Here is a 14,754-nt window from a genome sequence, read left to right on the forward strand (position 1 = left end):
GTGGTGGTGGACCTTATCACTGCGGATGTGGGGAAAATTTGGGAGTATGAAAAGCTCAGGATGGATCCTGAACATTGGCACCGCCTTTGGCGAAAAATTAGGTACCCTCCTTGATGGATTCATCCTTTAGAGAGATTTTCTAAGTCTCTCTTTGAGCTCTTCTGAAGGTGTTTAGATTCTTTCCTTTTCCTCTTTCTTTTTCACCCCTTTAGATTTTTGCTTCTTTTTTTTTTAATTTTTTAAGTACGTCTTCACAATGTATTATGGTGAGTACCCTATTGTTCTTTAAGCCAAGCTTCCTTCCTCAATTTCTGGGGTATGTTTGATGAAGTAGTGACTTAACGTTTTTTATTCAGCTATATATTTTCTTTGGTCTTAGGACAAGGTGTCCTTATTCTTATGAGTGTTTTATTTATGTACTTATTTATGCACTCATTTATTTATCTATTTATTTCTGGTTATGGATCTAAATAGGTCCTATTAGTTTTTTTTATTTATTTATTGGTTGTTTTCTGGGACAAAGTATGTCCTGTTTTCTCTTATTTTATTGTTCATCTATGGGACTAAAAAATGTCCGGATTTCTATAATTTGTTTTATGATCTATTTTAGCCTATGAAAGTCATTTTTTCTGATTTTGCTTTGATGTGTTTTATGTATTTATTTCATTTGTAAGGGACGGAGTGAAGTCCCCTTTGCCTTTCTTTGTTTTGAGGAATGTGTGTTATGTATTGTGTTGCCCAGGTGATGATTTCCTGTTTCTGTTCTCTGTTTGTTTTTCCAAATAAATTTTTCAACACCTCCCGCTCCAATAGCGTATATTAACCCCTTAATGACAACTGACGTACCAGGTACGTCATGCATTAACAAGCAGTTAATGAAAATAGACGTACCTGGTACGTCAGTTGTCTAACAGAGCTGCTGGAAGCGATTGCGATCACTTCCAGCAGCTCTGAGGGTATTGCAGTGATGCCTCGCTATGGAGGCATCCTGCAATACCCCTTTACAAGCCTCCGATGCAGAGAGAGCCACTCTGTGGCCCTCTCTGCACCGGAGCGTCGTTGGTGGGTGGCAGTAAGGCAGGGAGGCGGGTGGGCGGCCTGCCAAGGGCCTGTGATGTGGAGGGGGCCGGATCGGAGGCTGCAGTGTCCGGGGGCACGCATGGGGGCATGCATGGACGCGTGCACGGGGGCGGGAGCGGGTGGGCACTACTACGCTACAGAAAAATGTTATACAAAATTAGGAGAAAAGGGGGGTGTTTTTTTATTTCAAAAAGAATCGAAGTGTTCTGGGAGGGGGGGAAGCTACACTACAGAAAATGGCAAAATAAAGCTGAAAAAATAATAAAAGCAAATGTTTTTTTACTAAATGGTACTGGCAGACAGCTGCCAGTACCAAGATGGCGCTTATTAAGCTAGAGGGGGAGGGTTAGAGAACTGTTTTATGGGGGATCCGTGAGGTTGGGGGCTAAGGGGGGATTCTATACAGCAGCATATGTAAATATGCTATATAAAAAAACAAAAAAAACAAATTTACCTTTTATTTTAGTACTGGCAGACTTTCTGCCAGTACTTAAGATGGCGGGAACAATTGTGGGGTGGGGGAGGGAAGAGAGCTGTTTGGGAGGGATCAGGGGGGTCTGATGTTTCAGGTGGGCGGCTGATCTCTACACTAAAGCTAAAATTAACCCTGCAAGCTTCCTACAGGCTACCTAATTAACCCCTTTACTGCTAGCCATAATACACGTGTGATGCGCAGCGGAATTTAGCGGCCTTCTAATTACCAAAAAGCAACGCCAAAGCCATTTATGTCTGCTATTTCTGAACAAAGGGGATCCCAGAGAAGCATTTACAACCATTTGTGCCATAATTGCACAAGCTGTTTGTAAATAATTTCAGTAAGAAATCAAAAATTGTGAAAAATTTAAAGTTTTTTTTTTATTTGAACGTATTCGGCGGTGAAATGGTGGCATGAAATATACCAAAATGTGCCTAGATCAATACTTTGGGTTGTTTACTACACTACACTAAAGCTAAAATTATCCCAAAAAGCTCCCTACATGCTCCCTAATTAACCCCTTCACTGCTGGGCATAATACACGTATGTGCGCAGTGGCATTTAGCGGCCTTCTAATTACCAAAAAGCAACGCCAAAGTCATATATGTCTGCTATTTCTGAACAAAGGGGATGCCAGAGAAGCATTTACAAACATTTATGCCATAATTGCACAAGCTGTTTGTAAACAATTTCAGTTAGAAACCGAAAGTTTGTGAAAAAATTTGTGAAAAAGTTAATGATTTTTTGTATTTGATCGCATTTGGCGGTGAAATGGTGGCATGAAATATACCAAAATGGGCCTAGATCAATACTTTGGGATGTCTTCTAAAAAAAATATATACATGTCAAGGGATATTCAGAGATTCCTGAAAGATATCAGTGTCACAATGTAACTAGCGCTAATTTTGAAAAAAAGTGGTTTGGAAATAGCAAAGTGCTACTTGTATTTATGGCCCTATAACTTGCAAAAAAAGCAAAGAACATGTAAACATTGGATATTTCTAAACTCAGGACAAAATTTAGAAACTTTTTAGCATGGGTGTTTTTTGGTGGTTGCAGATGTGTAACAGATTTTGGGGCTAAAAGTTAGAAAAAGTATTTTTTTCCATTTTTTTCTCATATTTTATAAAAAATTTTTTATAGTAAACTATAAGATATGATGAAAATAATGGTATCTTTAGAAAGTCCATTTAATGGCGAGAAAAACGGTATATAATATGTGTGGGTACAGTAAATGAGTAAGAGGAAAATTACAGCTAAACACAAACACTGCAGAAATGTAAAAATAGCCATTGTCATTAAGGGTAAGAAAATTGAAAAATGGTCCGGTCATTAAGGGGTTAAAGGAAGTACTATCTTCCATAGGAATAGTGGTACGTTTAGCAAGAGTAGAAATAGCCCCATCAACTTTGGGGATTTTTTCCCAAAACTCTATAGATTTTGCTGGTAAAGGATACAATTTTTTAAACCTTGAAGAAGAAATAAAATAAGTACCTGGCTTATTCCATTCCCTAGAAATCATATCAGAAATAGCCTCAGGAATGGGAAAAACCAGCATTTAAACGTTTATTAGACTGAACGTCAATAGGACAGGTTACCTCAATAGCCAAAGTAATTAACACTTCTTTTAATAAAGAACGCATATACTCTATTTTAAATAAGTAGATTTGTCCGTGTCAATGTCTGAGGAAGGATCTTCTGAATCAGATAGATCCTCATCAGAAGAGGATAAATTATTATGTTGTTGGTCATTTGAAATTTCATCAGCTAAATGAGAAGTTTTAAAAGACCTTTTACGTTTATTAGAAGGTGGAAATGCAGACAAAGCCTTCATAATAGAATCAGAAACAAATTCTTTAAAATATACAGGTATATCATGCACATTAGAAGTTGAAGGAACTGCAACTGGCAATGTACTATTACTGATAGAAACACTATCTGCATGTAAAAGTTTATCATGACAACTATTACAAATGACATTCGGTGGAATCATTTCTACAATTTTACAACAAATGAACTTAGCTTTGGTAGAACCGATGTCAGGCAGCAATGTTCCTGCAGAAACTTCTGAGGCAGGATCAGATTGGGACATCTTGCACAATGTAAGAGAAAAAACAACATATAAAGCAAAATTATTTATTTCCTTAAATGACAGTTTCAGGAATGGGAAAAAATGCAATAGCATAGGCCTCTGATAGCAAAAAGCAAGAGACAAACATACAAGGGGTATTGAAATAATGAAAAGTTTGGCGCCAAGTATGACGCACAACGTAACGTAAACTCTTTTTTGGCGCCAAAAATAACCGGAAATGACACACTTGCGTCACTAATGACGCCGCCGTGTGAAAGGTCTCGGCATCACGGATGATGCTGGAAATGACGAAGTCGCGTCCTAAACGTATTTTTTCGCGCCAAAAATTTCTCGCACCAAGAATGACGCAATAAAGTTTAGCATTTGACGCACCCGCAGGCCTAATACCCGCAATTGCAAGAAGTAGTCAATTGAAAAAAAGACTAAACCTCAGGTAAGAAAAAAATTTCTTAAAAATGTTTACATTCCCCAAATATGAAACTGACAGTCTGCAGAAGGAAATACATGAACCTGACTCATGGCAAATGTAAGTACAATACATATATTTAGAACTTTATATAAATGCATAAAGTGCCAAACCATAGCTGAGAGTGTCTTAAGTAATGAAAACATACTTGCCAAAAGACACCCATCCACATATAGCAGATAGCCAAACCAGTACTAAAACAGTTATTAGTAGAGGTAATGGTAAATTGAGAGTATATCGTTGATCTGAAAAGGGAGGTAGGAGATGAATCTCTACGAACGATAACAGAGAACCTATGAAATAGACCCCCGTTAGGGAAATCATCGTATTCATATAAGTGATACTCCCTTCACGTCCCTCTGACATTCGCTGTACTCTGAGAGGAATCGGGCTTCAACAATGCTGAGAAGCGCATATCAACGTAGAAATCTTAGCACAAACTTACTTCACCACCTCCATAGGAGGCAAAGTTTGTAAAAACTGAATTGTGGGTGTGGTGAGGGGTGTATTTATAGGCATTTTGAGGTTTGGGAAACTTTGCCCCTCCTGGTAGGATTGTATATCCCATACGTCACTAGCTCATGGACTCTTGCCAATTACATGAAAGAAATATACAGGGAGTGCAGAATTATTAGGAAAATTAGTATTTGGACCACATCATCCTCTTTATGCATGTTGTCTTACTCCAAGCTGTATAGGCTCGAAAGCCTACTACCAATTAAGCATATTAGGTGATGTGCATCTCTGTAATGAGAAGGGGTGTGGTCTAATGACATCAACACCCTATATCAGGTGTGCATAATTATTAGGCAACTTCCTTTCCTTTGGCAAAATGGGTCAAAAGAAGGACTTGACAGGCTCAGAAAAGTCAAAAATAGTGAGATATCTTGCAGAGGGATGCAGCACTCTTAAAATTGCAAAGCTTCTAAAGCGTGATCATCGAACAATCAAGCGTTTCATTCAAAATAGTCAACAGGGTCGCAAGAAGCGTGTGGAAAAACCAAGGCGCAAAATAACTGCCCATGAACCGAGAAAAGTCAAGCGTGCAGCTGCCAAGATGCCACTTGCCACCAGTTTGGCCATATTTCAGAGCTGCAACATCACTGGAGTGCCCAAAAGCACAAGGTGTGCAATACTCAGAGACATGGCCAAGGTAAGAAAGGCTGAAAGATGACCACCACTGAACAAGACACACAAGCTGAAACGTCAAGACTGGGCCAAGAAATATCTCAAGACTGATTTTTCTAAGGTTTTATGGACTGATGAAATGAGAGTGAGTCTTGATGGGCCAGATGGATTGGCCCGTGGCTGGATTGGTAAAGGGCAGAGAGCTCCAGTCCGACTCAGACGCCAGCAAGGTGGAGGTGGAGTACTGGTTTGGGCTGGTATCATCAAAGATGAGCTTGTGGGGCCTTTTCGGGTTGAGGATGGAGTCAAGCTCAACTCCCAGTCCTACTGCCAGTTTCTGGAAGACACCTTCTTCAAGCAGTGGTACAGGAAGAAGTCTGCATCCTTCAGGAAGAAGTCTGCATCCTTCAAGAAAAACATGATTTTCATGCAGGACAATGCTCCATCACACGTGTCCAAGTACTCCACAGCGTGGCTGGCAAGAAAGGGTATAAAAGAAGAAAATCTAATGACATGGCCTCCTTGTTCACCTGATCTGAACCCCATTGAGAACCTGTGGTCCATCATCAAATGTGAGATTTACAAGGAGGGAAAACAGTACACCTCTCTGAACAGTGTCTGGGAGGCTGTGGTTGCTGCTGCACACAATGTTGATGGTGAACAGATCAAAACACTGACAGAATCCATGGATGGCAGGCTTTTGAGTGTCCTTGCAAAGAAAGGTGGCTATATTGGTCACTGATTTGTTTTTGTTTTGTTTTTGAATGTCAGAAATGTATATTTGTGAATGTTGAGATGTTATATTGGTTTCACTGGTAAAAATAAATAATTGAAATGGGTATATATTTGTTTTTTGTTAAGTTGCCTAATAATTATGCACAGTAATAGTCACCTGTACACACAGATATCCCCCTAAAATAGCTATAACTAAAAACAAACTAAAAACTACTTCCAAAACTATTCAGCTTTGATATTAATTAGTTTTTTGGGTTCATTGAGAACATGGTTGTTGTTCAATAATAAAATTAATCCTCAAAAATACAACTTGCCTAATAATTCTGCACTAGGTGTACTTATAGCAATCTGAAGCATAAATGTGATACAGTGCACTCATGAAAATAAGTGTCCCTGATGAGATGGGTAATGTACAAAATACGCCGCTCTAAGTGACTTAGTTAAAGCAGGTACACATTGTGTATTCCTGTCTAAAAAGTGGTGACCATTTTTTTTCCCTTTCAAAAACTGGCACAAAAATAAAAAAGTTAAAATCATTTTTTAGGGGGCGGGGTGTCCCTGAATAGCAGTTTGGAAATGTGGTCACCCTACTTACATAGTTAATTGTTTATAAAATTTATTATCAAATAAAGTTTACCTTTTCCATACATTGAAGCACTAGAAAGATAATTTACTTACACAGCGCTGTATCTTTGTATTTTGAATAATTATACCTAGGCCAAAGTATACTAATCTATGAACAGTAGCGTTTATAACTGGAAAATATAATCTGTTCTATTAATATTCTCATTTCTATTTAGTATACATGTATGAGCCAGACTAATTATATCTATAACTGCCTTAACTACTAATAAGATTAATATAGTGGAAACTTATTTTTCTATATTTGCAATGCGCAGCTGTTTTTAAGCTTAGCTGCAGGACTCTCAACTCTATAATTTGAAAAATATACAATGACCTTATATCATCAATGGCAATATTTATAAAGTTATAAAATTCAAGGCTAAAAGTATTTAAAATGAAGGGTTAAAAACAAATGAATATCCCTTGAGTAGCCTGTGAAACATACAGATAGAATAAACTGCCTTACCACACAAATTATTATTAAGAGAGTTGGGGGAAGGGTGGTAGAAAGCAAGGAGGGAGTGAGTGGGGGGGGGGGGGAAGAAAAATAAATAATTAAAAAAATAATAATCTCAGTGGAAAATGAATAGATAAGCTTTAATTCTAGATCAAATACATTACATTCATTACAATTTTATCAGTTAACTGCACCTGCACTTTTTGTTTGCGTGTCTTTTCTCTGTTGTATTTGATTTTTTTGGTATTATTTTCACTGAGTAAATGTCTTTTACAATAATGTCATGGAATGTTGGGGAACCACATCCCCTATTAAAAGGGAAGCTAATTGTAAAAGTTGCAAACAATGGCGCACAAATAACATTCCTACAGGAAACCCATCTAAAAAGTGAAGAGGCCATAAAATTACAAGGTGGATGGGTTCAAGAGGTTGTCTATACCCTGGGGTCTCAACGCTAAAAGGGGTAGCAATTTTATTTCACAAATCTCTGCCCTATGTTATTAACAATACAGTTATAGACACAAAAGATAAATATATAATTCTGGAAGTTGAAATTAACAAAAGCTTATGCACATTATGTAACATATATAGCTCCAATCAGGAAAACGCTCTATTCTGGCAAGCGATGAGGAATACTCTAATGCAATATTCAGACAGGTTGACAATTATGGGTGGAGATTTTAATTTGACTCCTAATCTGGTAATAGACAGAAAAACTACAGATGATAGAGTAGACACCAGGGATAAGATTAGAAAGACAAATGTTTAATAGACTGGCAGCGAATATGAAAAGAAAAATAGAAGTCAATATACTAAAGTCATTTCAGAAAGCATTAAAGGTAAAGGATATATGGCGTATTATTATGTATCCTGATTGAAGAGAATTCACTTGCCTATCTAATGCTTTCAAATCTCTCAAGGATACATTTACTCATCTCAGAAAGACTGATAAACAATATTCAATCCTCTAAAAATGTATAACATTATCCTATCAGATCATGCGCCAATATATACCTCCGCTAATGTAAAGGCACAAAAACAATTATTTTGTTTTCCCAAGAGTATTACTAAATGATACTAAATTTATAAGCTTTGTTAAGGAAAAATGGAGGGAATATGTCAGTTTAATATTGAATATTTAAATATACCAGCATTATTCTGGATTGTGTTCTAAGATGCAAATAGTAGTGTGATTTTAAATTAAAAACTACTGATGATCAGTCACCTTTTTTGATTAAAATTTCTGTACTATCCTATGGTACTATGTACATAAATCTACCTTTAGCTGACACATATATACTGTATTAGGACGTGTAAATATTGCCTAAAGGCATAAGATTGTGGTTTTTTCTGGGGTGGGTTTCTGGGTTTTATTTTAGGTAGAGGAATGCCTTAAAGGGTACATCACACCACAGCATTGGGAGATAGGTTGGCCATTGTTGCGGTAAAGGAGCACAAGACATCGCACCAAATGGCAACATTTGCCTTGAACCAAGAAGAGGAGCACGTAAGTGACTGTTAAGTAGAATATGCTGTTAAATATATTTTTATAACCTAATTTATTAGTTATCATAAGTTTTTGAATAGTTGGAACACCTTGTCTTTTCGAAGTTCCTCGTATCCTTTGCACATAGCATAACTTATTTAAAAATAATATCAATATAGACTCCCAAAAAATGTAACATTTAAAAATGTAATTATTCTTCTTTTCCAGTGGTTTGAGGAATACTTCCAGAAAATCAGGGCAAATCTTCCAGCAGCGAGTGAAGAATATGAAAAGGAGACCTTTATTTCCAGTTCCGGACTACTGGTCCACAACCCGTCAACTGACATCAGCTGGGTAATCAACAGTAATTTTCTACTTGAACTTTCAGAATTTGCCTTAATAAAACAACTTCTTTGGATTTGATAATGTTTTCTATATCCAGGTTAGGGGCACTGCTATGGAGGCTACATTTGTCCCCTCTTATGCATGCCTCTACCTTGGATATTGGGAAACTAAATTTGTTTTTGATATAGACCTCCCGGGATCGCAGCACATCAGTCTGTGGCTTTGCTATATTGACAACGTGCTGCTATTCTGGGACAGCACTGAATGCACCCTTAAGGAGTTTGTATTTAAATTAAAATAACAAGGAACTAAATGTAACATTTACTATGAACTCAAATAAAGACAGTATCCAATTTTTGGACCTAAATAAATATCGCTATGGTTAATAACCAATTACAAACATCAATTTACAGAAAACCAACATCCACTAATAGCTTTTTTAGAGCAGATAGCTACCATCTAAGGAGATGCCCTTTTCTCAGTTTGTAAGAGCACAGAGAAATTGCTCCAGTGAATTAGATTTTAAGAAGGAGTCAGAATTATTGACAGGAAGATTTAAACAGCGTGGCTATACTAATAATATTATCTCTTAGGCCCCTTTAAAATATCAATGGGCAATCTCTAAACAGGCCAATAATGATATGCTTCCTTAACTTTCAGAATAAAATGAATATTTTAAGGTCATATAAGAAAATGGACAGGGTGCTGGTGGGGGATGCCAAAATCTTACTTTTCCAGGATTATTCTAGTGATACTGCACAGAGGAGGAGGGAGATGGCACCGTTCTGTACAAAATTCATAGGGTCAGGGTATAGGGCCAAACTCCTCTACCCAGTCAAAATAGTCATAGAGGAAGACATGGGTACTATTAGTCTGTCCAACCAGAAAGAAGCAAAACATTATCTTACAAAGCAGAATATATCATTAACATAGGGCAGAGTAAACACCCTTTACAATGCAGATTGGAAAGAATGGTCTGATGGCATTACTGTTTATTTGTTTTTGTTTAAATTCTTATTATTCTTGTCCCCTCTTCTTTTTTTTCTTTCTTTATCTGTTCCTTGCTCAGGTATGGGCACTGAGCCTGTGATGTTGAAATTAGGATTGATATAAAAATGTTTGTTGTGGAATGTAGGGGCATTTCATCTCCTAGTAAGAGGAAATTAATAGGTAAACATCTAGGCAAATACAAACCAGACATAGCCATAATTCAAGAAACACATTAAAAAATGGATGAAGCTAAGAAACTCCAAATTAAATGGGTAGGAGAGGTAAAGCCTCTGCATGTACAAAGAGGAAAATAGGTGTGGCTTTTTTAATTAATAAAAATCTTGTATAAAACATTTTAAAACAGAAAATTGATATGGAAGATAGATGGTTAATTTTAAAAAAATGAGATAGAAACGTGTAAGTATATCCTCTGTAATGTTTATGGGCCAAACCAAATGGATCCAAAGTTTTGGAACAGGCTTATTGCTCATTTGTCACAATATATAGGAAAAAATCTAATTATAGCAGGCGATTTTAATCTAATTCCATCTGCAGCTCTTGATAAATTCTCCTCTAGGATTTCTTCGCCTTCTTCTCAAAAAAACTAGAATTTTACACAAGTTTGTAGGGACTTAAAGGTGCATGATCTTTGGCTCCTTCAATCTCCAGATGTTAAAACATATACCTGTGAATCCAAAATGCATAGGTCCTTCGAAGATCGATTTCTTCTTGGTGTCTTGTGTTCTTTTAAAATCAAAAATAAAATACTGGTATATTGGAAATGTGCATTTGTGATCATGCTATTATCTCCCTGGATATTCTAGGCAAGGTACGTGAGGGAGTTTCCCTGCAAAATGTATTTTTCCCCAAATTCCTTTCCCAGAATAGTGAGTTCTCTAATTGGCTTTCGTATACGTGGGAAGAATATTCTCTCTTTAATAAAAACTCGGTAGATAAGTTAGAAATATTTTGGGAAGCTGCAAAGGCAAACTTTAGAGGAGAGATTAAGGCTTACATGATTAAACAAAAAAGGATCTTCCAAGCCCGTAAAATACAGCTCTCAAATCAGGTAAAAACTCTATATAGTGAATATATAAGTGATCCTAACAATTTAAATTGGGACAGATATCAAGCTGCTAAACAGAATAGAGAACTGTTACTAAAGCAGAAATCAGCCAGGAAAGAACTTAAAATTAATGCAAAATTTAGGGCATTATTATCTTTTATTTGTATAGCGCCGCCAAATTCCGTATCGCTTGTAAGTCAGCACACTTCTTATCTAGACTGGATAAGGCAAAAAAGAAAAATAACACAATAACAGCAATAACAGATGGGCAGCATAGATTCATGGATTCAGAAAACATAAAGAAGATCCTTCTCGAGTATTATCAGAATATATATGAGCCAAATGACATTAATCTAGAGAATACAAATACATTTTGGAATCAAATTAAGATCCCCAAGATCGCAGATGATTTTCTTGTTAGATTGTATGCACCTATCTCTAAATTAGAAGTCCTTCAAGCAATTGATTCTGCAAAACCAAATACAGCCCCAGGACCTGACCAACTCCCCTTTGAATTTTACAAGATCCTGAAATTTCAAATAGCTGACACATTAACCATTCTCTTTAATATATTTCTATATTTAACATTGTACATATACAAACAGAAAAAGTTTTCAGCATTGTAAAGCTTTGTTTTGTTACATAAAATAAAGAAGAAAGATAATTGAAAAAAAAAATCTAACATTATTTTGTTAGCTTATTTAATTCTTAATCCTAATTAAACATATTTTCAATTTTTTTATTTATTTAATATTAACTATAACAGAACTGTACAATTTTTCCTTTTACCCGTGTGGGGGGTCATTGTATAATCATATTTCAATCAAAGATAACCCTCCCCCGAATTAACACACCCATATCAGATATGTTTACAAAAGAAAGAGAGGGGAGGGGGAGGAGGAGAGAGAGAGAGGGAGAAAAAAAAAAAACAACAACTCCCCTTTGAATTTTACAAGATCCTGAAATTTCAAGGATCACATTAACCAGCCTCTTTAATGACTATTTTATTAAAAAGCATACTATGTCTAAATATTTTTCGGCCTCAGTGATTTATTCTAAAAAAAGATAGAGATTATGCAGATCCAGGTTCCTATATACCTATATCTTTACTCAACGTTGACTATAAAATGCTTGCTTCCATCATTGCAAATAGACTCAAAACTGGTTTACAACAGATTATTCAGGAAGATCAAACTGGCTTCATGGAATGTCGCTCTTCTATTAAGAATATTTGCAGGGTGACAACCCTACTAGAAGACTTATGGAACAGGCTTCATAAACATAACTCTACTTCAAAACAAGATTTTGCTCTACTAACAGACGCAGAGATAGTGTTTGACTCTGTAATATGGGACCATCTCTTCACCTCTTCATAAATTTGGATTTGCAGGGAATTTTATTTCATATGTTAGATCTATATATAACTCGCCTATCTCTTCTATGCTAATCAATGAAAGCTTAACATCAAGCTTTTCTTTATGCAAAGGAACAAGACAAGTGTACCCTCTTTCATCCATTTTATTTAATTTAGCTATAGAACCACTAGTTATCTTGCTCAGAGAAGAATTAAAATGGATTCATTTAGACAAGCAGAACATAGTCCTATCCCTTTTCGCGTACAATCTCCTTCTCTCCCTTAAAAACACTAAGGGAAGCATACCTAAGGTATTGAATATTTTTAATCTTTTCAGCTCATTTTCTTTGGATTTATCAAAACAAAAGTAGCTTTAAGCCCCATCCATTCAAAGAGGTAAAAGTCATCAAATATTTAGGTATCAACCTGCACAAAGACCCGAATAGATGGTACCAACTTAATTATGGCCCTTTCTTTTTAAATTCCACTAGGAAACTTCAAAAATGGTTCAGCTTTCTAATATCATTATCCGCAAAGATTATGATAAAATCTATCCTCTTTTTGTATTATACATTATGAAGAACCTCCCTTTCTTCATTTTAAATAAAAATATAAAACACTTTAATAGGGACTGCACTAAGTTCATCTGGAAAGGCAAAAGACATGGATTATCTTTAAAAAAAAATAAAATAAAAAAAAAAAAGCTATCTATACCAGTAGATCAGGGGGGGGGGGGATTTTCTTTTCCATATATGAAGTGGTATAATACCACAATACTAGCTCGACTCACAGTTGACTGGATCACCCAAAAAAATCTCACAAACTTCCAAATTGAGGAGAATATGGTATCTTCATTTTCATTAAAAGCCATTATACATTGCACTATACCTTAATTGCCTAGAATAGTAACAAATTGCATGGTAATCCACAATATGATTATTGCATGGCAAGAGACATGTTCAGCTCTTGACATAAATTGGTGCTTCTCTTCTTTATTGCCTATACAAGGCAACCCGCTTTTCCTACCAGGGGTAGACTCTGGGATATTTACCTCTTTGTAACAAAAAGGATTGGAATATGTAAGCCAATGTTTAGAGAGAGTATACATAGTCAGAACCTTGGAATCTCTAGCACAGGAATATAATAACCCTAAAAATAACTTTTATGCATATCTACAACTCAGGCACTTTATCTCTGACTATAGAGGCTTAGATGTGGAGATAAGTCAATTTGGGAAACTTGGGGATTACATTAACTTGTATAGAAATGGAATTCCCTATAGTTCTCTATTATATAAGATACTGCTGGCCAAACAAGGCCAACTAACGTTAAATATATTAACTAGATGGAGTTTTTTTTCCCAAGAGATAACAGAGAACATGCAAGCAAGTATCAACTGGGCTAAAGAGGCTCCAGTATCCTGCTCATGGAAAGAATCACATATCAAATCAATCTATGATGTATATATTACACCCAAAAAAATTATCTGAATGGCAGGATAGTGGGATCAATAATTGCCTCAAATGTAGTGGTGCTTCAGTGGTTATTTTGCACTGTATGTGGTATTGCCCAAAAATAAAGCAATTTTGACTTAAGATAATTTATTGGCTCAACACGATACTCTGTGTGAGAGTAGTATTACAGCCTTTCCACATCTTCTTCCTGTTTCCATGGTCCTCCACAAAAAAATGTAAACTACTCAACACTGCTATAATGATTGGCCATATACTAATTTTACATAATTGGAAAAAAAAGCTGCACCATCTATAACCACCTTTAAACAAGCTATATATTCGCAGATTATCTTTGAACATCTGAACACGGCCACATTATCTGCTAAGCAGATTCAAGCATTTTTAGATATATGGTTGGAAATTATTCTCACATGTCCACTAAATACCCAATTTGATCTTACTAGACAATTCCATAATTCTGATAATTTCATGGCTTTAACTTTAAGGAACGTATTTCCACCTTCTTGGTGCTAGGCTCGGTGCTGGACAGGCGCCAGGCTTTGGTTCCACCCTACCCTTACCTCCCCTTTCTCCCCCTTTCTCCCTCTTTTTTTCTCTCTCCTTTTCTCGTATTTCCACCTTCTTGGTGCTAGGCTCGGTGCTGGACAGGCGCCAGGCTTTGGTTCCACCCTACCCTTACCTCCCCTTTCTCCCCCTTTCTCCCTCTTTTTTTCTCTCTCCTTTTCTCGTGGTCTTGTTTTGTTTTATCTGTGTATAAATGCTAAAAGCAGAAAATCCCAAATTGATAAAAAAAAGAGTAAATAGATTCCTTTTAGGTTAAACTGATAAGTCTTCTATTTTAGTATTCAGTAGAGATATTGATTCACTTATATTCCTATATGTACTATTTAAAAAGAGAAATATCTTGTGAATACCTACTATGTATGATATTTGATTTTGTTTGACTTCTATTCTCTCTGAAATGTATTATGAATTGGTTTA

Source organism: Bombina bombina, chromosome 7 (assembly GCF_027579735.1).
Source record: "Bombina bombina isolate aBomBom1 chromosome 7, aBomBom1.pri, whole genome shotgun sequence".
In the NCBI taxonomy this organism is placed as follows: domain Eukaryota; kingdom Metazoa; phylum Chordata; class Amphibia; order Anura; family Bombinatoridae; genus Bombina; species Bombina bombina.